This window comes from Chiloscyllium punctatum, chromosome 5 (assembly GCF_047496795.1).
Source record: "Chiloscyllium punctatum isolate Juve2018m chromosome 5, sChiPun1.3, whole genome shotgun sequence".
NCBI lineage: Eukaryota > Metazoa > Chordata > Chondrichthyes > Orectolobiformes > Hemiscylliidae > Chiloscyllium > Chiloscyllium punctatum.
Window position 1 is genome coordinate 89,083,037 of NC_092743.1, and position 26,827 is coordinate 89,109,863.

At 42.9% G+C, this 26,827-nt stretch overlaps 1 protein-coding gene across 13 annotated transcripts in view; it reads right to left on the reverse strand.

Annotated features, from left to right (window-relative positions):
* The window catches only part of LOC140477215 (neurocalcin-delta), a 437,252-nt gene that overhangs the window by 33,441 nt on the left and 376,984 nt on the right, over positions 1-26,827 (reverse strand). For 5 of the 13 annotated variants that reach the window (XM_072570721.1, XM_072570719.1, XM_072570717.1 and 2 more), the window contains one exon: positions 14,051-14,163. The exons of the other annotated variants lie outside the window; for them this stretch is intronic. The gene's annotated coding sequence lies outside the window, so the exon portion shown is untranslated. The remainder of the gene's footprint in view (positions 1-14,050; positions 14,164-26,827) is intronic. 13 annotated transcript variants of the gene reach the window in all.

Genomic DNA, 26,827 nt, shown 5'->3' on the forward strand with positions numbered 1-26,827 from the left:
GAATTAATGAGGTAGATTTCTCAAAACATTTTCATGCTTTATTTGTTGAGGAAACCACAAAAAAGTTCATCATTGCTGTTAATCAAGTCAAACACATGTAATGTAATGATCTATTCCAATCCAATTTATATCACCAGATAATAATTCAAAGGAGACAGCTCTTGTGGCATGGAGGTGAATACCCTCCCTCTGAGCCAGAAGGCCTAAGCTGAAGTCCCATCCATTCAAGAGGTGTAGCATCACACATCTGATCAGGTTGATTATAAATATCTACAATTCAGTAGAATTTTTTAAAAAATTCTCACTTCTCTTAAGAGTTATAGCAAAAAGCATTCATTGTTAGTTTCTTCAACGATCTTGTTTGCAGATAAATGCTGTAGAATTAATTACCAAAGGTAATTCTAAGGAACTTTAAATTGTATACAAGTCTGGGACAATCAGATTGATAAGAACGTTTTGTATTCATTCATGGAATATGGGCATTGCTGGAACAACCCAGCATTTATAGACTTCCCTAGTTGCCCTTGAGAAGGAGATGGTGAGTCACATCCTTGAATCAGTGCAGTCGAGGTGCTGTAGGTTGATCCATAATGCTGTTAGAAAGTTCCAAGATTTTGACCCAGTGACACTGAAGGAATGGCAATATAATTCCAAGTCAGGATGGTGAGTGACTTGGAGGAGTACCTCAAGGTGGTGATGTTTCCATTATGAAAACAATTGCACTTTAAAAAAGGAAGAAGACAGATAATGATAGTGACCACATGGGAAATGATTCAAAAGGGAAAGAAAGCTACACTGTTGCCTGACGCAACACTAAATCTGCATAGCTACTGCCTCTGCTGTTTGATTTTCATCCAAGATAAATTAACCAACAGCGAAATTCATAGCACACCTTGGAGAAACCTATGTGGGAGGGTTCACAGTAGGGGAGCAGCTAAGTGTGTTTTAAAGTATAACCTTACTGTTTATTCTGTATCGCTACAATAGACAGCTCTTTTTTGATTGTTTGTTTTATTGAGATCTGTCTCTTGATTAAAAATATAAAACATAGGTACTAAGTTAGCCTGGTGCAGTGTCTTTTTAGAGCAGTATGGCTGTTGTATTTTCTGGGTCTGTAGATTGTTGAGGATCGAAAATGGCCTTCAGTATAGTGGTGTGTTCTTCTTGCCAGACATGGGAGTTTATGGAGAGTTTACATGTTACTTATGATTATGTCTGTAGGATGTGTGTTTGGTTGCTAATCTTATTGGATCACATGGATAAGTTGGAGCTGCAGTTACAGGAGCTAGGGATTGTGACGGATGGTAGTTGTAGAAAGTGAGAAAAACCACAGATACAGTCAGGTAGATGGGTTGCCTTGAGGAAAGGGAGGAGATGGAGACAGGTGGTGCAAGAGTCTCCTGTGGCTACCCCTATCTCAAACAAGTATGCTTCTTTGGAAAATGTAGGGGCTGATTGACTCTAAGGGGAATATAGCACTGACTGCCAGATTTCTGGTACTGAGACTGGGTGTAATGTAGCGAGGGGTATGCCAGGTTCCAAGCAAATGACTCTCTAGTCAGAGGCACAGACAGACGTTTCTGCGAACTACAGCAAGACTTCAGAATGGTATGTTGCCTCCCTAGTGTCAGGATCAAGGATGTCTTGGAGAGGGTGCAGAATATTCTCAAATGAGAGGGGTCCAACAGAAAGTTGTTATACACATTGGAACTAACAACATAGGAAGAGAAAAGGATGAGATTCTGAAGCAAGAATATAGGAAGTTACGAAGGAACTTAAAGTAGGTTTTTGAGGGTAGCATCGTCTGGATTACTCCTGGTGTCACGAGCTAGTGAGGGTCGGAATAGGAGGATACAGCAGATGAATGCATGGCTGAGGAACTGGTACAGCAGGGGAGAAGGATTCACATTTTTGTAACATTGGGTTCTCTTCTGGGGTAGAAGCAACCTGTATAAGAAGGACGGATTGCACCTGAAATGGAAGGGGATTAATACTGGCCAGGAGTTTTGCCAGAGCTGTTCGGGAAACTGGGGTGGGACCCAGGGAGATAGTGAGGAAAGAGATCAGTTTGAGACTGGTAAGTTGGAAAAAGGTGCAAGTGAAACAGTCAGAGCAGGCAGGAACAAACTAGAGAATGAGCTAGGACTGATAAAATTAAACGGCATTTATTTCAATGCAACAGGCCTAACAAGTAAGGCAGATGAACTCAGGGCATAGTTGGGAAAATGGGACTGGGATATCATAGCGATTACAGAGATGTGGCTCAGGGATGAACAGGACTGGCAGCTTGATGTTTCAAGGTATAAATGTTATAAGGAGGAATAGAAAAGGGGGCATAAGAGGAGGGGAAGTGGTGTTTTTGATGATGGATAATATTGCGGCTGTACTTAGGGAGGATACTCCTGGGAATACATCCAGGGAAGTTTTTGGGTAGAACTAAGAAATAAAAAGGGATGATCACCTTATTGGGATTGCACTGTAGACCCCCCCAGTAGTCAGTGGGAAATTGAGAAACAAATTTGTAAGGAGATTTCAGTTATCTGTAAGAATATTAGGGTGCTTTTGGTACAGGATTTTAACTTTCCCAATATAGACTGAGACTGCCAAAGTGTTAAGGACTTGGATAGAGAAGAATTTGTTAAGTGTGTACAAGAAACTTTTCCGATTCAGTGCATGGACATACCTATTAGAGAAGGTACAAAACTTGACCTACTTTTGGGAGAGAAGGCACGGCAGGTGACTGAGGTGTCAGTGGGGAGCACTCGGAGGCCAGCGACCATAATTCTACTGGTTTCAAAATAGTGATGGAAAAGGATAGACTGGATCTAAAAATTCTAAATTGGAGGAAGGTCAATTTTGACAATATTAAGCAAGAATTTTCAAAATTTGATTGGGTGTGGACATTCACAGATAAAGGGATGGCTTGAAAATGGGAAGCCTTCAAAAATGAGATAACAAGAGTCCAAAGACAGCATATTCCTGATAAGGTGTAGGGCAAAGCTGGTAGGTGTAGGGAACGCTGGATGACTAGAGAAATCAAGGTTTTGATCAAGAAAAAGTAAGCATATGTCAGGGATAGACAGAAGAGATTGAGTGAATCCTTAGAAGACTATAAAGGCAGTAGGAGTATACTAACGAGGAAAATCAGGAGGGCAAAAAGGGGACATGATATGGCTTGGCAATTGGGTTAAGGATTATCCAAAGGAATTTTATCAATACATTAATGACAGAAGGGTAATGAGGGAGAGAATAGGGCGTCTTAAAGATCAGCAAGACCACCTATGTGTGGAGATGGGGGAAGATATAAAAGAATATTTTGCATCAGTTTTTACAGTGAAGGAGGATATGGAAGATATAGAATGTGGGGAAATAAATAGCGACATTTTGAAAGATATCCACATTACAGAAGAGTAGGTGCTGGATGGCTTAACATGGATGCATAAAGGTGGATAAATCCCTTGATTCAGGGACCTGATCAGGTGTACCCAAGTACTCTGTGGGAAGTGAGGAATGAGATTGCTGAGATATTTGTATCACTGATAGTCACAGGTGAGGTGCCAGAAGACTGGAGGTGGGCGAATGTGGTGCCACTATTTGAGAAAGGTTTTATTTTTTCGATTAGATTCCCTACAGTGTGGAAACAGGCCCTTCGGCACAACCAGTCCACACCGACCCTCCGAAGAGTAATCCACCCAGATCCATTTCCCCTCTGACTAATGCACTTAACACTATGGGCAATTTAGCATGGCCAATTCACCTGACTTCTGGATTAGTGGTGCTGGAAGAGCAAAGCAGTTCAGGCAGCATCCGAGGAGCAGTAAAATGGAAACGTCTGTGTGCTCTTCCAGCACCACTACTCCAGAATCTGGTTTCTAGCATCTGCAGTCATTGTTTTTACCTAATTCACCTGACTTGCACATCTTTGGACTGTGGGAGGAAACCAGAGCACCCAGAGGAAATCCACGCAGACATGAGGAGAAAGTACAAACTCCACACAGACAGTTGCCTGGGACCCTGGTGCTGTGAGGCAGCAGTGCTAACCACTGAGCCACTATGGTAAGAAAAAAAACAGGAAACTGTAGCCAGTGAGCCTGACATCAGTGGTGGACAAGTTTGTTGGATGGAATTCTGAGGGACAGGATCCACATGTATTTGGAAAGGCAAGGACCAATTAGGGATAGTCAACATGGCTTTGTGAGTGGGAAATAGTGTCTTACTAAACTGATAGAGTTTTTTGAAGTAGAAATAAAGAGGACTGATGAGGGCAGGGGGATGGATGTGATCTACATGGACTTCAGTAAGGTGTTTGCAAAGGTTCTTCATGGTTATCAAAGTTAGCTCACATGGAAGACAGGGAGAACGAGCCAGTTGGATATAGAGATGACTCAAAGGTAGAAGACAGAGGATAGTGGTGGAGCGTTGTTTTTCAGACTGAAGGCTGGCGACCAGCGGTATGCCACAAGGATCGGTGCTGGGTCCACTGCAGTTTGTTATTTATGTAAATGATTTGGATGTGAACACAGAAGGTATAGTTAGTAAGTTTGCGGATGACACCAAAATTGGAGGTGTAGTGGACAGCAAAGAAGGTTACTTCAGATTATAATGGGATCTTGATCAGATGGGCCAATGGGCTGAGAAGTGGCAGATGGAGTTTAATTCAGATAAATATGAGGTGCTGCATTTTGGAAAGGAAAATCAGGGCAGGACATATACACTTAATGGGAAAGTCCTGGTGAGTGTTGCTGAGCAAAGAGACCTTGGAGTACAGGTTCATAGCTCATTGAAAGTGGAGTCACAGTTAAATAAGATGGTGAAAAAGTTGTTTGTGTGCTTGCCTTAGTTGGTCAGTGCATTGAATATAGGAGTTGGGAGGTCATGTTGCGGCTTTACTGGACATTAATTAGACCATTTTTGGAAACCGTGTACAATTCTGGTCATCCTGTTATAGGAAGGATGTTGTGAAACTTGGAAGGGTTCAGAAAAGATTTACAAGGATGTTGCCACAAAGTTGGAGTATTTGAGTTATAGGGAGAGGATGAATAGGCTGTGGCTGTTTTCCCTGGAGCGTTGGCAGTTGAGGGGTGGCCTTTCAGAGGTTTATAAAATGAGGGGTATGGATAGGGTAAATAGACAAGCTCTTTTCCCCGGGGTGGGGGCATCCAGAACTAGAGAGCATAGGTTTAGGGTGTGAGGGGAAAGATTTAAAAGAGACCGAATGGGCAACATTTTCACACAAAGGATGGTGTGTATATGGAAGTGGTGGAAGCTGGATGGGTATAGAAATAGGAAAGATTTAGAGGGATATGGGCCAAATGCTGGCAAATGGGACCAGATTTATCGGCATAGACAAGTTGGACTGAAGGGTCTGTTTTCATGCTGTACATCTTTATGGCTCTACATCATTGTCACTATTGATATTATTGATGGGGAGGCAAAGTATTAGAGAAAATCATGACAATAAACCTGACAAATCACTGAAACATGATACACTAGAAAGAGATAGCTGCAGGGATTATTGATGTACTAGCTAAGATTTTCCAAAACTCCTTAGATTTAGCCGCATCAAATTATAGTGTCAAGCGTAACACCACTTTTCAAGAAAGGAAGTGAGAGAGAAAACAGAGAATGACAGACCAGAAACTATAACACACTGGGCAATGTTGAAATCAATTGAGGAAATCTTAATAATACACTTCGGAAAGCAGAACACAGCATAACATGGGCTGTTATTTTCCTTTGTTTTGTTTGAAGTGTGAGGCGGGAGTCTTTAAAGGTGAGAAACCCCAACCCACTGCCACCAGGGAGGGAAGTCGTCAGCATTGCAAACTCTCAGACCGCACAAATGAGGAGGCCTGCTGGAAGCTGCCAGCCAATCAGACACTAGCATCCACCAGGAGCATCAGAGGCCCAGACTGCACAGCCTGCAGCAAAACTAGAAATTACTGGTAAAACTCAGCAGATCTATCAGCATCTTTTGGTGGAAAGCAGAGTTAATGTTTCGAGTCCAGCGACCCTTCGTCAGACTCTTCATTTGCTTTATGTTTATTCATGTTCTGAAGACTGGGATGGTGAAGTGGTGTGTTTTCTTTTGGTGGCTTTCAGTGGCCATTCTATTTCAACTGCCCCTAGATGGGTCAGACGAAAACCACATACCAACCCAGCAAAGAGACCGCCTTGTTTTTATATCAGGGAGGCAGCCCGTCCTGGCCCGCTGGGAGGGCAGGTAACTGGGCCAGTAGCACGCTGAGACTCTGTGTGCTCATTAGCTGCCCTTGATCCTTCCCACCCAGATGTTAGTCAGTGATGTATTGGCAAGGGTTGGGTATCTATCTAGAGCCAACACATTTGATCATTTGCCTGACCTTTCCAACCAGTTGCAGGGAGGGGAAGATCCTGTCCATTGTTTGAAAAGTTCATTAAAGATTTTTGGGAATGTAACAAGTAGACAAAGGAAAACAAGTAGCTGTTCTACACCCCCTGTTTTCAAAAGGCATTCAATACGATGCCACATGAAAGGTTATTAGTCAAGATAATGGCTCAGACTGGGGGTAATATGGGACATAAATAGAGGAATGGAATGGAGGTAAGAGTGATGCAAACAAGACATTTTCAAATTGTCAGATTGTCAGGGAGTGCTGCATGGTTCCATGCTGGCTTCAGCTATTTATATTCATAACAGATGAGGAAAGAGAAAGTGATGTATGTATGTTTGTTAATGACACAAAACTAGGTAGTAAGTCAAGCTGCGGAAAGGATGCAGAGAAGGATCAAGGAGACATAGACAGAGGAGGTGAGTGAGCAACAAGTTGGCAGATGGATTATAATGTAGAAACTGTGAAGTTATTCACTCTGATTGCAAGAATAGAAAAATGAAATATGTTTTCATCACTGTGAAACTTGTAATTATTGATCAACAGAGAGACTTGGATGTGTCGTACCAGGAATGCATAAAGTTAGCTTGCAATTCTGAAGGCAAACAGCATGCTGGCTATTATTACAAAACGATTGGAGTATAAGAATAATGAAATCTTTTGAATATTGTGCAGGGTTTTGGTGAGACCATATCTAGACTACTACTACTACTACTACTCCATACTTAAGGAAGGATAAAATTTGTATGGAAGGTTTGATAAATTCATGGGAGGAAGAGATTGTCCTATAATGAGAGGCTGAATAAATTGGGCCCTTGGAGTTTAAAAGAATGAAGTGTGATGTCATTGAAACACACAAGATTCTGAAGGGGCTTGTATTGTTAATGTTAAGTGATTGCAGCTGCTGATCAAGGAATTTAAAACATAGGGGCACAGTGCCAGGATAATACACCAATCATCTGGATTGACATTGAGGAGAAAAGACTTCACGCAAAGAATAATGAATCTTTGGAATTTTCCGCCCCAAGGGGTTATTAATGCCCCACCATCAAATATATTTAAGGTCGACATAAACATATTTTTAATCTCTCAGGGAAACACAGGTTTTGAGAACACATTGGAAAGTGAAAATGAAGCTCATGATCAGCTGTAATTATACTAAAACGCAGAGCAGGTTCATTGGGCCAGATGACCTACTCGTACTCCTGTCGCTTTATGTTTACTCTATCTCTTTGGTATTACTGACAGTTATTTAAATATACAAGCTCCTTCAAAAGATACCAAGGTCATCAGAAATATCGATTTTGTTAATCTATTGCATTTTATAGAGCCCACCGATCTCGCAGTCCAAATTCTAGAGCACCACCTTATGATTGAGAAAGCAGTGCCAACCACTTGTCATTATAACAACTGCCAGTGACAAAGACACCACAGAAGTCATGTTAACCAATCCAGCTATTGCTGTTCTGTTCACAACTCTTTAAAGTGTGAAGCCACTAAGGTGGAGTCACGTGAAAGTAATGGGGATGACCCATCATTTCATGTATCACTTAGGCTCTTGACAGATAAATGAAGAGTCTAGATTAGAATGGTGCTGGAAAAGCACAGCAGTTCAGGCAGCATCCGAGGAGCAGGAAAATCGATGTTTCGGGCAAAAGCCGTTCAGTCCTGATGAAGGGCTTTTGCCCGAAACGTCGATTTTACTGCTTCTCGGATGCTGCCTGAACTGCTATGTTTTTCCAGCACCACTCTAATCTAGACTCTGGTTTCCAGCATCCGCAGTCCTTGTTTTTACCCAGATCAATGAAGAACCTTTCCCTAGGGACCAAGGACTTTGGGGTCAGAAGTCCCGTCCACTGAGAGTTGATGACCAAAGAACAACCACTCCTCCATATTCAGCAGCATCATTAGGGAGAAGATAAGTAGTATAGTTCTGGAGAACAACAGCCTCCTCTCCCCAAAAGATCAATTGTCACTCCTTCCACTATTCATATACACCACCTAAATATTTAGCATTGTTAACAAGAACAGTTCTGAAGGAGGGTCACCGAACCCAAAATATTAACTCTGCTTTGTCCACAGATGCTGCCTGACCTGCTGTGTTTTTCCAGCCATTTCTCTTTTGGTTTCTTTCATCAAATTATACAAGTGCCTTGGAAACCATATGTCAAATGTATCTGTCCTGCTTTTTGGGGATGCATAATGATGTTTCAGTATCTCATTATCTTAAAAATTACTGATATCAACTACTCTCTTTTTAAGGCGACCGGCTGGACACAAAGCCTCGAAGGCCTAAATGGGCACAATTCATGGGAACTCCATCTGGTGATCATTGTGGATCCTGTCCATTTGATGGATCTTTTCCCCAGGGAAAATTATGTCGTTTTTTTTAAACTTGTTTCATGCATAATCAGAAGCTGTTTGATGTCTCGTGAAGTGCCTTATGGACTGCCAGGGAGCCTTTTGAGCAATTGCGTTCTTTTATTGGTGCTCGACAGACAGGTAAGTCATGATGCTTGGGCCCCAGGACCAAGCAGTTAGGGTCACTAGGATTAAAGTTCCCTGAGCCAGCTCAACACAGCCATCAGAACTGCTCTCAGCAGAGGTTCAACCAACTTCCAGCTCTGAAGCTCCTCTCATTGGGAGGCCATCTGTTAAGAACACAAAAATAGGTTACCTTCACAGAAGAAAGGCACAAGGGATTCTGTTTTGTGTAGTGTTGTAGTAAACTCTATTTTTGTAATTTTACGCTTTGGACTGCAGCTAGAACAAAATCCAAGGATTGTTAGTGACTGAGGGTATTCAGGTGTTAAACATAGGAGATGGAAGAAATTGTTATTATTAGTTCCAATGGAGAGCAGAAAGCAAAGGATTGAGGAATATGTCAGAAACTAGAATCACAAGAAGTCAACAGGGATGACATTTGGAGGTCACAATTGAGAAATGGAACTTCAATCCAGGAGAGAATGTTTTCTGTCTAGCATTTACACAGCAGCAAAATGAAACTGAGAAATCAGCAGTTCACTGGCATACAGTCAGAAGCTCACAGTGTGGGGATGGACTGGAGGCTGAAAAGAGTTACTGTAAGACTTGAAGTGACTCAGAAGCAGAGTAGAGTCACAGTAGATGAATCAGTGTAAAGTACTTAGAATGGAGAAGAAGCCCTTCAAATAACAGTTCATATAAAATAGTGAGTCTCACTGAAAACCTTGTAAAGCTGTGCAGTTACTTTTCAGTATGTTCTGAAAAGCGAATGTTCCACATTATGGAATTAGTAACCCTTTTGTTCCATCTTTAGGACATGATAAGGTTGCCTCCTGTGCCAAGTTAAATGTAAAACTGCACATAGATTCCTGACAAAGTGCAATCTCAAGACCTGAGTAAGGCAAGTAATTATCAGCATTAAGCTCTCATTAAGAAGCCAAACTGACAGCTTCCAATGTCATCTGATCCTTGAGATGAGAGACAATTATGAACTATTAAATTCTACCAGCAAGTTATGGGAAGGGAGTTTTATATTTATGGGCCAATATAAAACATGCAATGAAAAGTAAATTGAAGGAAATAATGATTGAAGTAACCATCAAAAATCCACCAATTTGAAGCAATTGGTTAACAGGAGCTCATGCTGGCAGCAAATATTAAAAGGTGATTAATGGGCTCAGAATGAACTGATACATTTATATTTTGAGCACTGCTCTGCCTCTAGTGGTATACATTGCTGGCATACATTGATATAAATCAGAGAATAATGACTGGTTTGAATCCCATTTTTGAGTCGATTCTTCACCATGTGAAGTTAGTAACACGTTTACACACACTCTCTCTGACAGATATTTTAACAGAGGTGATGACTCATTTATTTCAAAAATGCTAATACCTTTGTTAAAACATAACAAACCAATTTCATCCAAAGATATTGATAAACACTTCTTTCCACAACACAAGACAATACTTATTTTAATAGCAAGACAAATTTACTCAGTAGACAGAAGGTTATCAGTAATTGGGACATGATTGTTGGGAGGATTGAAAACTGCTTAGATGATTTTTAATTGATCATTAAAATACAAATTATAGTTAATATTAAGGGTTTTATTCAAGAAGATAACACATTTTAAACACAATATTCTGTACATTTCATATTGCAAGAACCTTGTTTCGAATGTTACATTAAATTAAGTATTTGCCAGAATGAATAGTTTGAGACTTACTACATAGGTATACACTGGGGCAAAAGGACATTAAGTGGTAGTTTGGAAAGCTGTGCACATTTAAAGCAGAATTTGTTTAGTCAGTTGCACACGAGATAAGCGTGCAGCTCATCCTGACCCGACAGTCACCTAACTGAGCACACTTCTCATCCAAGTACATAGCACATGCATCTTCACACCTTCCATGTGAAGCAGCATATTTGTTGGCATCCTATTCACCATCTTAAATATTTACTCCTTCTCTTAAAGGTGTGTTGCTATGGGCTAAATCAAGTTGCAGTTACCGCTAAGTCATTGAACATGTAGAATATAGTATTTAAGTACCTTGTCACTCTCTGAACTACATGTTTGGCTCCATTTCCCCTTATTGAGATTGGTAATGTTTATACTCTGCAATCTGTTGCAATTTATACAGCAAGCTAGCTTTTCTTACTGAAATATTAAGATTCAATCAGTGCCAGACATTACTGTTTGCACAAGTGGGCTGGGCCCAGGCTGCACCCAAACACTGATACCAATGTCCATCCAATATCATTTTTTTTACAGCTTCATTTTATAAAAATAAGATTTTTAAAAAAGAATTCCCACTGTGTTGGAGTTGTGTTTAAAATCAAAGGATATTTATTTTTTCTATTCCCCTGCCTCTTTTTGGCAAGCAGTGGGGAATTAAATGTTAATACAACACAAATTATATATTATGATTATAAACATGCTGTGGATTCAGGATGACAACATCTGTGTTATTCTACATTGGAGAATTTTGAAATAGATCACATTTCTAATTATGGACTTACAGTCTGATCTGCACCTTTGATTCACAGGCATCCCCTTCCTCCACTACTCAGTAGCAGCAGTGTGTACAATGCATCACAGGCAATGTAGGAATTCGCCCAAAATCCTTGACAGTATCCTCCAAACCAAGACCACTTCCAACTAGAAGGACAAGGGTCATAGCAGATAAATAGGAACACCATCTTCAAATTCCTCTTCAAGCCACCTACCATTCTGACTTGGAAATATATCACCGTTCCTTCACTGTTCAAGAAGGCAACTCACAACTAACTTCTCAAAGGTAACTAACAGAATCATAGAATCCCTACAGTGTGGAAACAGGCCCTTCGGCCCAACAATTCCACACTGACCCTCTGAACAGTAACCTACCCAGACCCATTCCCCGGCTCCATGTTTACCCCGACTAATGCACCTAACCTAAACATCCTCAACACTATGGGCAATTTAGCACGGCCAATTCAGCTAACTTGCACATCTTTGGATTGAGAGAGGAAACCGGAGCATCTGAGGAAACCCACGCAGACACGGGGAGAACGTGCAAACTCCATACAGTCAGCCAAGACTGGAATCAAACCCAGGTCTCTGGTGCTGTGAGGCAGCACTGCTAACCACTGAGCTACTGTGCTGCCCTAATGATGTGAAATAAATGTTGATCAGCTAGCAATGCCCATGTCCCTAACAGCGACTAAAAACAATGACAACTCAAGTGACAAATCCAAACTTCTAAAGACCATTCCTAGGATGTGAGCTCACTTGAAAGGCCAGCATTTGCCCATCCCTAAATGTCACGGAGAATGTGGTGATGAGCTGTCTTTGAGGTATTAAGGGCACTCCAGGATTATGACTCAGTGACAGTGAAGGGCTAATGATATATTTCCAAATCAGGATGACATATAACTTGGAGACGAAAGTGAGGACTGCAGCTGCTGGAGATCAGAGTCAAAAAGTGTGGTGCTGGAAAAACACAGCTGGACAGGCAACATCTAAGGAGCAGGAGAATCGATGTTCCAAGCTTTCCTGATGAAGAGTTTATGCTCGAAACATCGACTCTCCTCCTTCTCAAATGCTGCCTGGCCGGCTGTGCTTTTCCAGCACCACACTTTTCCGATATAACTTGGAGGTGGTTGCTCAAATGCAACTTTTGGCTAACAGATGTCAATAGAGGTTTGGAGGATTTTGTCAACGGACCCTTAGTTAGTTGCTACAGTGTATCCTGTAGGTAGCAATGCTGCTGCCATACCACATCTGTGGCAGAGGGAGTAGGGTGCCAAACATGCTGCTTTGACCTGGTATGTGTGAAGATACACATGAAGTATACTTGGATGAGAAGTGGCCTCACTTACATGACTAACAGACCAAGGTGACCTGCATTCTTGTCTTGAGTGCAACTGACTGAACAAAACTAGTTTGTCATATGCACAAGTAGGCTGGCCTCAGGGTGCACTCAAACACTGTTTCAATAGTCCATCCAATTTCATGTTTTAGTTTCAGTTTAAGAGTGTTTTTTTCAAATTTCTCATTGTCTTCTGAACAGGACTGATGGGGGATGGTAAAGGTTTCCTTTATCTGCAGCTAACACTGAAAAAGCAGATTGGATTAAAAGCTAATCCTGCCATAATTTGATTAAATTCATGTATTCCTCTTGAATTACCAAAATCTGTTTAAAATATTTTGCCAATTTATGACTGATTTGGCTTATCTTATGCTCCAGCATTTGGGCACATTACAAGAAAAATACCTTGAACAAGTTTGTATGACAATGTTCAAATAGTTCCATCATTTAGTGCAACATAACACACTCAGTGTATCAATACATAAAAGCAGCAGGGACTTGTATTCGCCTTGGAATTTTTACAAATAGAATTCTTGTAGTATGCTGTGTCTGGAATCCATTCAAGTCTCTGTGGATTCTTTAGCAGCAAAATAGTGACACATGAACTGGGCCCCCAAAACAGAACCACCAGCATGAAACACCCACAACTGGAAAGCATGACATCAGTTTGTTCGGCTGGATTTTCTTTCTGAAGATATGGTTTCAGATGAAGGGCCCACAATTACAATCTAACTTTATTTAGAAGTTTAAAGAGATGACACATGCCTGCTGTATCTTTACATTATAAAGTCACCATAAAAACACAAAACGCTACATATTTTACAAATTCATCACTCAATGAATGTAAGCCCATGAAGTGGTTGGTTCTGTACCATCTGGTCATCTGTGATACGTAGCATTCCACAATGAGATGCATGTAGAGCTATCCTAGGAGGAGTTGTGGGGATTGGGCAAATTACATTGTGCAGGTCCCCTATGACAAATCAAAAGAGTATTGACTAGAGGACAAAATCTTGGTTAAGGCAGAGATGACCAGAAATGTTTCTCTCAGAGGGTAGTCAATCTGTGGAATTCTGTACCACAGAGAGCTGTTGGGTCTGCCTGGGTAAAGGCAGGAAAGTGGAATTGGGGATTATCAGATCAGCCATGATCACGCTGAATGGCCTACATCTGCTGCGATACCACATGGTCATCTGGACACATTCCATGGAACTACTGTCGCATCAAGGCAAATCGCACAGTGTGGTTCCAGGGGAGGTGGGGGAGTGCTCTTAAAATAAAGCAGCTTTGGGATTAATAAGCTTGGCACTTTCAAGCTAAACTGGAAATGACACTCTCACCTATTTGAAGGATATCCCGCCAGGACGTTTAGTTCCTCCTAGGTGCCTACGGTCCAAGCATGGCTTCACCACAATTATGGGGCACAAAGTCATCCCAATTCATTCTCAGGTACCTGTAGACAGACAAGGCGTGTACTTGAATCTGCAGACATACCATGAGAGCAGAGGATATCTGCAGAGCATCTGATCCAACTGTATCCCACACCTCTTCTGCCATTCAGTAGGATCTTGACTGATGTGTATCTTTATACCATTTACACATTTTTGTTCCTTAATTAATGATCTCCATACCTATGGTTTGCTCAAGCATTTTCAATAACTATCTCTACTAATAGAAACAGGTGTAGGCTATTAAGCCCTTTGAGCTTGCTCCATCATTCAATCTGATCATGGCTGATCATCCAATTCAGTATCCTGTTCCCAATTTTGCCGATTACCCTTTGATTCAGTTAGGCCTAAGAACTCCTTCTCGAAAACATTCAATGTTTTGACCTCAGCTACTTTCAGTGGCAGAAAATTCTACAGGCTCACCATGCCCTGGGTGAAGAAATTCCTCATCTCAGTTCTAAACAGCTGACCATGTATCCTTCAACTGCGAGTCCTGGTTCCTGGACACCCCAGTCTTCTTCCTGAATTTACCCTGTCTAGTCCTGTTAGAATTTCGTAAGTATCTATGAGACTCCCCCTTTAGTCTTCGAAAAACCAGTGAATACAATCCTAACTGATTCAGTCTCTCTTCACGTCACTCCTGCCATCCCATGAATCAGCCTGGTAAACCTTCACTCTGCTCCCTCCAATATTTTACTGAGAATTTCTCAATATTACTGTTTAATGTTAAATACCTAGCAAAGAAAATTTAATTTCCAGTAATTAGGCAGTAACATTATGGGTGCTGCAACTGTTGCAGTGATCACTGCAAGAATGAGCTACCTGACCTCAGCAAATAATCTCACACTAATGTATTTGAATATGACAGCAACTCTGGGTAGAGTTTTGAGGTTCACAGAGGACAAAGCCCAGAATTTGGGGCATCTGCCAGCCACAATGTCTCAGGAACTTCACCTGGCAGATATACAGAGCAATTTACAGCACTAAAGGACTCCCATCCACAGAGGGTGGCATCAATCCCTATGTGAAAGATTCATACCATGGCCTTCTTCATCAGGGGCTCCATGTCCCATTGTATGGAACACCATGCTATTCCAAGTAATGTGAATGCTGACTGCCACATTACTAATGACCTGTTCAGCTTCTGAAATTCCCCACACAGTTTGATTGTAGGTGTGACTGATAGATCTTGCTACAGAAGAGGTATTTGTCATTGTTGCTGCAGTGCAATGAAAGGGGAGAGAAATGGATGAGAACTAGATGCACCAGCATGTGCACTTCTCAGCACCACCTTTTCAAGGCAACTAGGGTCCGGCAATAAATAGTGATACTCTTGTCTCACGGGTGAATAAGTAAAAGTTCAGCATCAACAGCAACTTCCAGCTGATGGCAACTAGCCTCCTTATGAAGTAGTTGCAGCTAAAGGTTCCTTCAGAATATAGAGATGACACAACAGGCTTAGATTTGTTCATCCTTAATGCCATTTCCTCAGAGAAGCAAGATGCAGCGTCACTGTAGATTGAGGATGTTCCAGGGCATGATCACAGAACAATGCCAACTGCTTGAGTGGAATTAGCCACATGAAGGAATGGGTGGCATTCTAACAGTTGCCTTAAGGTTACAGCTGTGCTAAATCTTTATGTAGTTGTCAGCTTCCAAGTATTCACTTGGATCCACCTGTGTGTGATCACACAATCCTCAACACATAAATGTTACAAACTAATTTGCGCCACCTCACACCCCTTCATCTCATCTTCCCATGACAAAGTCAGTACTGCTGCCGGGCAGTAGGCTTTGGCAACATAGCTGGCTTCCCTCAGGTGCAGAGCACCATAACCTGCAAATATGTTGCATCAAGATTGCCATCTCATAACATGGTTGATGATTCATGAACAGAAAAGGAGTCAAAGTTTGTGCGAAGATTTGTAGCTCGGATGCTCGTTGTTGTGGTTCTGTTCACCGAGCTGGGAATTTGTGTTGCAGACATTTCGTCCCCTGTCTAGGTGACATCCTCAGTGCTTGGGAGCCTCCTGTGTAGCGCTTCTGTGATCTTTCCTCTGGCATTTGTAGTGGTTTGAATCTGCCGCTTCCGGTTGTCAGTTCCAGCTGTCCGCTGCAGTGGCCGGTATATTGGGTCCAGGTCGATGTGCTTATTGATTGAATCTGTGGATGAGTGCCATGCCTCTAGGAATTCCCTGGCTTGTTCTCTGTTTGGCTTGTCCTATAATAGTGGTGTTGTCCCAGTCGAACTCATGTTGCTTGTCATTTGCGTGTGTGGCTACTAAGGATAGCTGGTCGTGTCGTTTTGTGGCGAGTTGGTGTTCATGGATGTGGATCGTTAGCTGTCTTCCTGTTTGTCCTATGTAGTGTTTTGTGCAGTCCTTGCATGGAACTTTGTACACTACATTGGTTTTGCTCATGCTGGGTATCGGGTCCTTCGTTCTGGTGAGTTGTCTGAGAGTGGCTGTTGGTTTGTGTGCTGTTATGAGTCCTAGTGGTTGTAGTAGTTTGGCTGTCAGTTCAGAAATGTTCTTGATGTATGGTAAAGTGGCTAGTCCTTTGGGTTGCGGCATGTCCTCATTCCGTTGTCTTTCCCTTAGGCATCTGTTGATGAAATTGTGGGGGTATCCGTTTTTGGCGAATACATTGTAGAGGTGTTGTTCTTCCTCTTTTTGCAGTTCTGGTGTACTGCAGTGTGTTGTGGCCCTTTTGAACAGTGTCTTGATGCAACTTCTTTTGTGTGTTGGGGTGGTTGCTTTCGTAGTTCAGGACATGGTCTGTGTGTGGCTTTCCTGTATACCCTTGTGGTGAATTCTCCATTCAGTGTTCTCTGTACCATCACCAACGCCACACTCACAGGAATCCGATTCACTAGAGAGAAGTAAGGACAACCAACTCCCATTCCGAGACATGATGGTACAGAGAACACCGAACGGAGAATTCACCACAAAGGTATACAGGAAGGCCACACACACAGACCAAGTCCTAAACTACGAAAGCAACCACCCCATCACACAAAAGAAGTTGCATCAAGACACTGTTCAAAAGGGCCACAACACACTGCAGCACACCAGAACTGCAAAAAGAGGAAGAACAACACCTCTACAAAGTATTCGCCAAAAACGGATACCCCCGCAATTTCATCAACAGATGCCTAAGGGAAAGACAACGGAATAAGGACATGCCACGACCCAAAGGACTAGCCACTTTACCATACATCAAGAACATTTCTGAACTGACAGCCAGACTACTGCAACCACTAGGACTCATAACAGCACACAAACCAACAGCCACTCTCAGACAACAACTCACCAGGACAAAGGACCCGATACCCAACATGAGCAAAACCAATGTAGTGTACAAAATCCCATGCAAGGACTGCACAAAACACTACATAGGACAAACAGGAAGACAGCTAACAATCCGCATTCATGAACACCAACTAGCCACGAAATCACACGACCAGCTATCCTTAGTAGCCACACACGCAGACGACAAGCAACATGAGTTTGACCGGGACAACACTACTATTATAGGACAAGCCAAACAGAGAACAGCCAGGGAATTCCTAGAGGCATGGCACTCATCCACGGATTCAATCAATAAGCACATCGACCTGGACCCAATATACTGGTCACTGCAGCGGACAGCTGGAACTGACAACCAGAAGCGGCAGATTCAAACCACTACAAATGCCGGAGGAAAGATCACAGAAGCGCTTCACAGGAGGCTCCCAAGCACCGAGGATGTCACCTAGACAGGGGACGAAACGTCTGCAACACAAATTCCCAGCTCGGCGAACAGAACCACAACAAGAAAAGGAGTCAATTTCATCAGTGTACAAGTCATCTGTGATAAAACAGCTTAGAAGCCTGCAGGAGATACAGTTGGAATTGCCATAATGCTTATATTTCTGAGAAGGCTTGTGTTTCTATCTTGTTTCAAGGGCCTGACATCTTACAAGGATGGTTTTTAGGAGACAAGAGCTGATGAGGGCTCTCTGGGACTGATGAGTCTGTTAAACCACAAACTACATTTGTCATCCAGGGCCATAATGGAGTAGATGATAAGCCCACTAGAGTCATACAGCACAGAAACAGACCCTTTGGTCCAATTTGTTCATGCTGACCAGGTTTCCTAAACCAAGCTAGTCCCATTTACCTGTGCTTGACCCACATCTTTCTAAAACTCTCTTATTCATATACCTTTCCAGATGTCTTTTAAATGTTGTAATTGTACCTGCCTCTTCACTTCTTCTGGCAGCATTTTCCATACATGTACCACCCTCAGTCTTAAAAAATTGCCCTCAGGTCCCTTTTAAATCTTTCCCCTCTCAACTTAAACCTATGCCCTCTAGTTTTGGACTCCCCTACCCTTGGAAAATATCCTTGGCTATTCCCTTACCTATGACCCTCATGACTTTATAAACCTTCATATGGTCAGTCCTCAGTCTCCAACGGTCCAGGGGGAAAACACTTTTTCTGTACCCTTTGTAGTTTAACAACATCCTTCTTATAGCAGGGTGACCAGAATTGTACGCAGTATTCTAAAAGTAGCCTCACCAAGATCTTGTACAGCTGCAACATGACGTCCCAACTCCTATACCCAATGCTCTGACCAATGAAGGCATGTATGCCAAGCACCTTCTTCACCAGCATGTCTAAATATGATGGTACTTGCAAGGAAATATGAATCTCCATACCTAGGTTCTTCTGTTCAACAACACTCTGCAGGGCCCTACAATTAACTGCCTGGTTTACTTTCCCAAAATGCGACACCTCACATTTATCTAAATTTAACTTCATCTGCCACGTGTCAGCCCATTGGCCGAGTTGATTAAGATCCCGTTGTACTTTTAGATAACCACCTTTACAGTCCATTACACTAGCAATTCTGGTGTCATCCACAAACCGACTAACCATACCTCCTCAGACGTCTTGATGTCTGAATTGATCTGGAGGCCTCACAGCATAGCCCAGCCAGTATACTGCATAAGCTGTGCGCTGCACGACCTGAGCAGGCAAGTGGGGATGTAATGGACTCTGAACAGGTGGAGAATCATTTGAGGAAGATGATGAGAACATTGAGCAGGAGGAACATTACCTTGGGATGAAGCGTCAGATGCAACAATCTAGACAGAAATTAATTGACACCTGTTCTAAAAGATGTCACCTGGTGTAGGAATCGTTCATTGACTGTAAATTTGTCGAAGTATGAAAAGCAAAAATTCCCTCTTTTCTGAGAAGTAAATGCAGCTTTTGTTTTTTTATTCAGAACCAGCAAAGGTGAAAAAAAGTGAATATTTTTAGCTATTTTAAGACTTTTCCAAATGTATTGGTTCAATGTTGAATAAACAGAACATGATAGGCTACAGTGGGAATGGGGAAACAGTAGGCCAGGTTCTAAAATGGGATAAGGCTAAGGACGGGTTACCTGTGCAGTATGGTTCCTAGATAGGAATATATCAGGGAGGTTATTGCATAATGGTAATGTCCAATAAAATGCATTTGTCACATAATAAAGTTGGAGCTAGTGAACTTAAATATGAATTTGAATGGATTTCAAAAATCACTGTTCAAAGTTTTGCTGTGAAAATGACCAGTTAGGTGAGCTGCACAAGGGTGAATGGTGTGTGCGAAGCTTGTAGGGAGGGCAGGAGAGGAAGAGACAATGTTTATAAACTCAGTGTTCATTTTGCATCAATACAGCATACCTCCAATCTCTTGACAAGAATGTCATTCTTCCTTTACAGTTAGTTAATGATATTTCTACTTTTAATCTGTTCAGTAACACAAAGAAAACAATAAAATCAGTTTTACTGACATATTCACAGTCAGATCATGATCTCCCACTTCAGAATTATGATCTGACACCTACATGACTATACTGGTAGCATCTGGCATTTTCATTTGTCATCTTGTTTTTTTTAATCTGAGAGAGGAATAAGAAAGCAAGGGAATGGTAGGCAAGTATGGCAAAACTCCAGTCATTGTGAATGCCTTCTATACAACAGTTTCAGTTAAATAAATTATGATTCTAAAAGCTGGATGGACATGAAAAAGAAAAGAATAGAAAAAAAGAGCAGAGGGACTTCAACTTTCCAAATATTGACTGGGAATACTATAGTTCAAGTACTTTAGATGGGTCAGTTTTTGTCCATTGTGTGCAAGAGGGTTTTCTGACACAGTATGTAGACAGGCCAATAGGGGGCGAGGCTATATTAGATTTGGTACTGGATAATGAATCCAGCCAGGTGTTAGATTTGGAAGTAGGTGAGCACTTTGGTGAAACTGACCACAATACAGTTATGTTTACTTTAGCATGGAAAGAGACAGGTATACACCGGATGGCAAGAGCTACAGCTGGGGGAAAGGCAATTACGATGCGATTAGACAAGATTTAGGATGCATAGGATGGGGAAAGGAAACTGCAGGGGATAGGCACAATAGAAATGTAGAGCTTATTCAAGGAACAGCTACTGTGTGTCCTTGGTAAGTATGTACCTGTCAGACAGAGAGGAAATCATCAAGCACAGGAGCCATGGTTGACTAAAGAAGTTGAATCTCTTGTCAAGAGGAAGGAGGAGGCTTATGTTAGGATGAGATGAGAAGGCTCAGTTAGGGTGAGAGTTATGAGGTAGCCAGGAAAGCCTATAGAGAGAGCTCAGACAAGCGAGGACATGAGAAGTTGTTGGCAGATAGGATCAGGAAAAACTCTAAAGCTTTCTATCGGTATATAAGGGATAAAAGAATGACTAGACTAAGATTAGGGCCAATCGAGGACAGTAGTGGGAAGTTGTGCATTGAGTCAGAGGAGATAGGGGAAGTGCTAAATGAATATTTTTTGTCAGGATTCACCCTGGAAAAAGACAATGTTGTCATGGAGAATACTGAGAAACAGGCCTTAAGACTAGATGGGATTGAGGTTCACAAGGACGAGGTGTTAGCAATTCTGGAAAGTATGAAAATAGATAAATTCCCTGGGCCAGATGGGATTTATCCTAGAATTCTCTGGGAAGCCAGGGAGGAAATTGCTGAGCCTTTGGCTTTGATCTTTATGTCATCATAATTCCAGAATATTGGAGAATATTGGAATATTCCAGAAGATTGGAGGATAGCCAATGTTGTTCCCTTGTTCAAGAAGGGGAGTAGAGATAACTCTGGTAATTATAGACCAGTGAGGTAAAAACAATGACTGCAGATGCTGGAAATCAGATTCTGGAGTAGAGTGGTGCTGGAAAAGCACAGCAGTTCAGGCAGCATCCAAGGAGCAGGAAAATCGACGTTTCGGGCAAAACCCCTTCATCAGGAATACAGGCAGAGTGCCTGAAGGGCGGAGAGATAAATCTCATTTACTCTCATGTATCTCTCCACCCTTCAGGCACTCTGCCTGTATTCCTGATGAAGGGCTTTTGGCCGAAACATCGATTTTCCTGCTCCTCGGATGCTGCCTGAACTGCTGTGCTTTTCCAGCACCGCTCTGCTTATAGACCAGTGAGCCTTACTTCGGTTGTGGGTAAAATACTGGAAAAAGTTATAAGAGAAAGGATTTATAATCATCTCGAAATGAATAAGTTGATTACAGATAGTCAACATGGTTTTGTGAAGGGTAGGTCATGCCTCACAAACCTTACGGAGTTCTTTGAGAAGGTGACCAAACAGGTGGATGAGGGTAAAGCAGTTGATGTGGCGTATATAGATTTCAGTAAGGCGTTTGTATTTTGTGCAGGAGCTTAGCATGGGGAACCTTATCAGAGGCATGGGATTGAGGGTGATTTAGCGGTTTGGACCAAACATTGGCTTGCTGAAAGAAAACAGAGGGTGGTGGTTGATGGGAAATGTTCATCCTGGAGTTCAGTTACTAGTGGTGTACCACAAGGATCTGCTTTGGGTCCACTGCTGTTTGTCATTTTTATAAATGACCTGGATGAGGGAGAGAAGGATGGGATAGTAAATTTGCAGACGACACTAAAGGTCGGTATAGTTGTGGATAGTGCCAAAGGATGTTGTAGGTTACAGAGGGACACAGACAAGCTGCAGAGCTGGTTTGAGAGGTTGCAAATGGAGTTCAATGCTGAAAAGTGTGAGATCATTCACTTTAGGAGAAGTAACAGGAATGCAGAGTACTGAGAAACTGGTAAGGTTCTTGGTAGTGTAGATGAGCAGGTGTCCATGTACATAGATCCCTGAAAGTTGCCACCCAGGTTGATAGGGCTGTTAAGAAGGCATACAGTGCGTTAGCTTTTATTAGTAGAGGGATTGAGTTTCGGAACCACAAGGTCATGTTGCAGCTGTACAGAATTCTGGTGCAGCTGCACTTGGAGTATTGCGTACAGTTCTGGTCACCACATTATAAGAAAGATATAGAAGCTTTAGAAAGGGTTCAGAGGAGATTTACTAGGGTCTTGCCTGGTATGGAGGGAAGGTCTTATAAGGAAAGGCTGAGTGACTTGAGGCTGTTTTCGTTCGAGAGAAGCAGGGTGAGAGGTGACTTAATTGAGACATAATATAATCAGAGGGTTGGACCGGGTGGACATTGACAGCCTTTTTCCTGGGAAGGTGATGGCTAACACAAGGGTGTATAGCTTCAAATTGAGAGGTGATAGATATAGGACAGACGTCAGAGGTAGTTTCTATACTCAGTAGTAGGGGTGTGGAATGCACTGCCTGCAACAGTTGTAGACTCACCAACTTTACAGGCATTTAAACAGTCATTGGATAGGCATATGGTTGAGAATGGAATACTGTAGGTTAGATGGGCTTCAGATTGGTTTCACAGGGCAGCACAACATCAAGGTCTGAAGGGCCTGTACTGCATTGTAATGTTCTATGTTCTAGAGAGGTAAATTTGCAACTTACACTGGGCACTAGCTGCCCTTTATAGAAATACGGTTTTATTTACATATGGTTTTTATAAATGGACAATTCACAACACCGTTATAAATGTGATTTCTGATTTCTAATGGCAAAGAGGATTCCCTATTCTCCATTGATCCACCTGTTGTCAACAATAACATACAATTATTTAGCCCCCTCAACATCGTACAAAGGTCCATGGTACTTTATAGGAGTGTTTATAGTAATGTTACCAACACTAAACATTAAGCTACTTAAGGTGATGTTTTGTCAAATGTCCATAAACTTGGTAAAAGAGGTGGATTACAAGAGTATCCTAAAAGTGAAATCAGGAATTGGAGATTAAATAAGAAAATTTCAGAGTTTAGGACATAGGCAGCTGAAGGGACAGCCACATTGGTGGAACAATTGAAATGACGGATGCTCCAGGGAACGTAATTTGCTAAATGCAGTTGTGTCAGTGGGTTGTGATGTGTCTTACAGACTGTATATTTCAAATTGAAAGTAATTTGAGTCAACCAAATGCATTCAGAACAGTCCTGATTGGAAAACAATAATCAAATGGCACCTACAGAAACAAACCAACAGATGTGCTTTCACTTCTTTATTTTAAGCCCAAACATTTTAGAAAAACAGCGTCCAGAATCACAACACCAGGTTATAGTCCAACAGGTTTCATTGGAAGCACTAGCTTTCGGAGCACCGTTCCTTCATCAGGTGGTTGTGGAGTACACAATTGTAAGACACTGAATTTATAGCAAAAGTTTACAGTGTGATGTAACTGAAATTATACATCGAAAAATACCTTGATTGTTTGTTGAGTCTCTCATCTGTTAGAATGACCATGATAGTTTCACTTCTTTCATATGTAAATCACAAAACTTTTTTTTAAAAGTTACATTCTCAGGCTAACTGTAACAATTGGTGTCAGCCAGACAATATGTTGAAGGTGTTAGCCCTCTGTGTTCCCTGTCTTTGCCATAATGTTTAGACTGATTCTAATTTAAAAAGTGTTAACAGATTCTTACAAGGATTCATGCAGTTTTTAAGCAAAGTACAATGTAACTGCAAGTACAAATTCACCCCACAAATGTATGTATGTGTGTGTGTGTGTGTGTGTGTGTGTGTGTGTGTGTGTGTGTGTCTGGGGTGGGGGGTTGTGAGCGTGAGAGACAGTGTATGTGTGTGTGTGTATGAGAGTATAAAGTGTCTGAGTTTGTGAGAGGGTGCATGTGAGAGTGTGGGAGTGGGAGTGTGTGTGTGTGTCTGGGGTAGGGGGTTGTGAGTGCCTGAGAGAGAAAGTGTATGTGTGTGTGCATGCGTGTGTGAGTGAGTGTAAAGAGTTCCAAGTCTGAGAGAGGATGCATGTGGATGTGTGTGTCTGTAGGAGTGTGCATGTCTGTGTATACGTGTGCCTGTGTGTGCGTGTGCGTATAGTACAATGTTGGTCACCTGTAGTGTGACATGAACTCAAGTTCCCAGTTAAGGCCCTCCCTATGGGTACGGAACTTAGCTATCCGCCTCTGCTTGGCCACTTTTCACTGCTGCCTGTCCCGAAATCTGCCTCGGAGGATGGTCACCCAAAGTTCCGAGGTCGAATATCCTGGACTGCTGAAGTGTTCCCCAACTGGGAGGGAACACTCCTGTCTGTTGATTATTGTACAGTGCCTATTCATCCGTTGCTGTAGCCTTTGCTATGGTACATTGGTGAAACCGAGCAAAGACTACGGCAACAGATGAATGGGCACCGCACAGCAATCAACAGACAGGAGGGTTCCCTCCCAGTTGGGGAACACTTCAGCAGTCCAGGATATTCGACCTCGGACCTTCGGGTGACCATCCTCCAAGGCAAATTTCAGGACAGGCAGCAACGGAAAGTGGCCAAGCAGAGGCTGATAGCTAAGTTCCGTTCCCATAGGGAGGGCCTTAACTGGGAACTTGGGTTCATGTCACACTACAGGTGACCAACATTGTACTATACACACACATCCCCTATACACACACTCCCTATATATATACACACACACACACACACACACACACACATCCCCTATACACACACACAAACACACACACCTCTCCTATATACACAAAACCCCTACACCCCTATACACACACACACTATATACACAAAACCCCTACACCCCTATACACACACACACCCTATATACACAAAGCCCCTACACCCCTATACACACACACACCCTATATACACAAAGCCCCTACACCCCTCTCCACACACACACCCTATATACACAAAACCCCTACACCCCTCTCCACACACACACCCTATATACACAAAACCCCTACACCCCTCTCCACACACACCCCTATACCCCGATACACACATACCCCTACATCCGAACACGCACACACACCCCTATTGACACACATATACACACACGCCCCCATACATACATGCACACCCCCTATACACACACACCCTTATACACACAGACACAACCTATACACGAATATACACACCCCCGATATACACACACACCCCTATACACACACACCCCTATCCCCTATACACACACACCCACACACCCATACCCCTAGACACACACACACCCTTATACACACCCAAACACCCCCTATACACACCCACACACACACACCCATACACCCCTATACACCCACATACCTATACACACCCTCACACCCATACACACAACCACACACCCCCATACCTATACACCCACACACACCCCTATATATACACACACACACCCATTCACCCCTATACACCCACACCCCTACACCCACACCCCCATACACCCACAAACACCACAACACAACCACACACCCTTATACATACACACCACCACGCACCGGCCCATACCCCTATACACAGAAGCCCCCACACACATACACCCACACAGACCCCAATATACACATAATTGCCATACACACAGACCCCCATACCCCGATACACACACAACCCCCCATACCCCGATACACACATACCCCCCCATACCCCGATACACACACATCCCCCCATACCCCGATACACACACATCCCCCCATACCCCGATACACACACACACCCCCATACCCCGATACACACACACCCCCCCATACCCCGATACACACACACACCCCATACCCCGATACACACACACCCCCCCATACCCCGATACACACACACCCCCCATACCCCGATACACACACACCCCCCCATACCCCGATACACACTCACCCCCCGATACACACACACCCCCCATACCCCGATACACACACACCCCCCCATACCCCGATACACACACACCCCCCATACCCCGATACACACACACCCCCCCATACCCCGATACACACACACCCCCCATACCCCGATACACACACACCCCCCCATACCCCGATACACACTCACCCCCCGATACACACACACCCCCCATACCCCGATACACACACACCCCCCCTTACCCCGATACACACACACACCCATACCCCGATACACAAACACCACCCCATACCCCGATACACACACACCCCCCCATACCCCTATACACACACACACCCATACACACACACACCCCCATACCCCGATACACACACACCCCCATACCCCGATACACACACACCACCCCATACCCCGGTACACACACACCCCCCCATACCCCTGTAGACACACACCCCCCCATACCCCTGTACACACACACACCCCCATACCCCTAAACACCCACACAGACCCCAATATACACATAATTGCCATACACACAGACCCCCATACCCCGATACACACACACCCCCCCATACCCCGATACACACATACCCCCCCATACCCCGATACACACACATCCCCCCATACCCC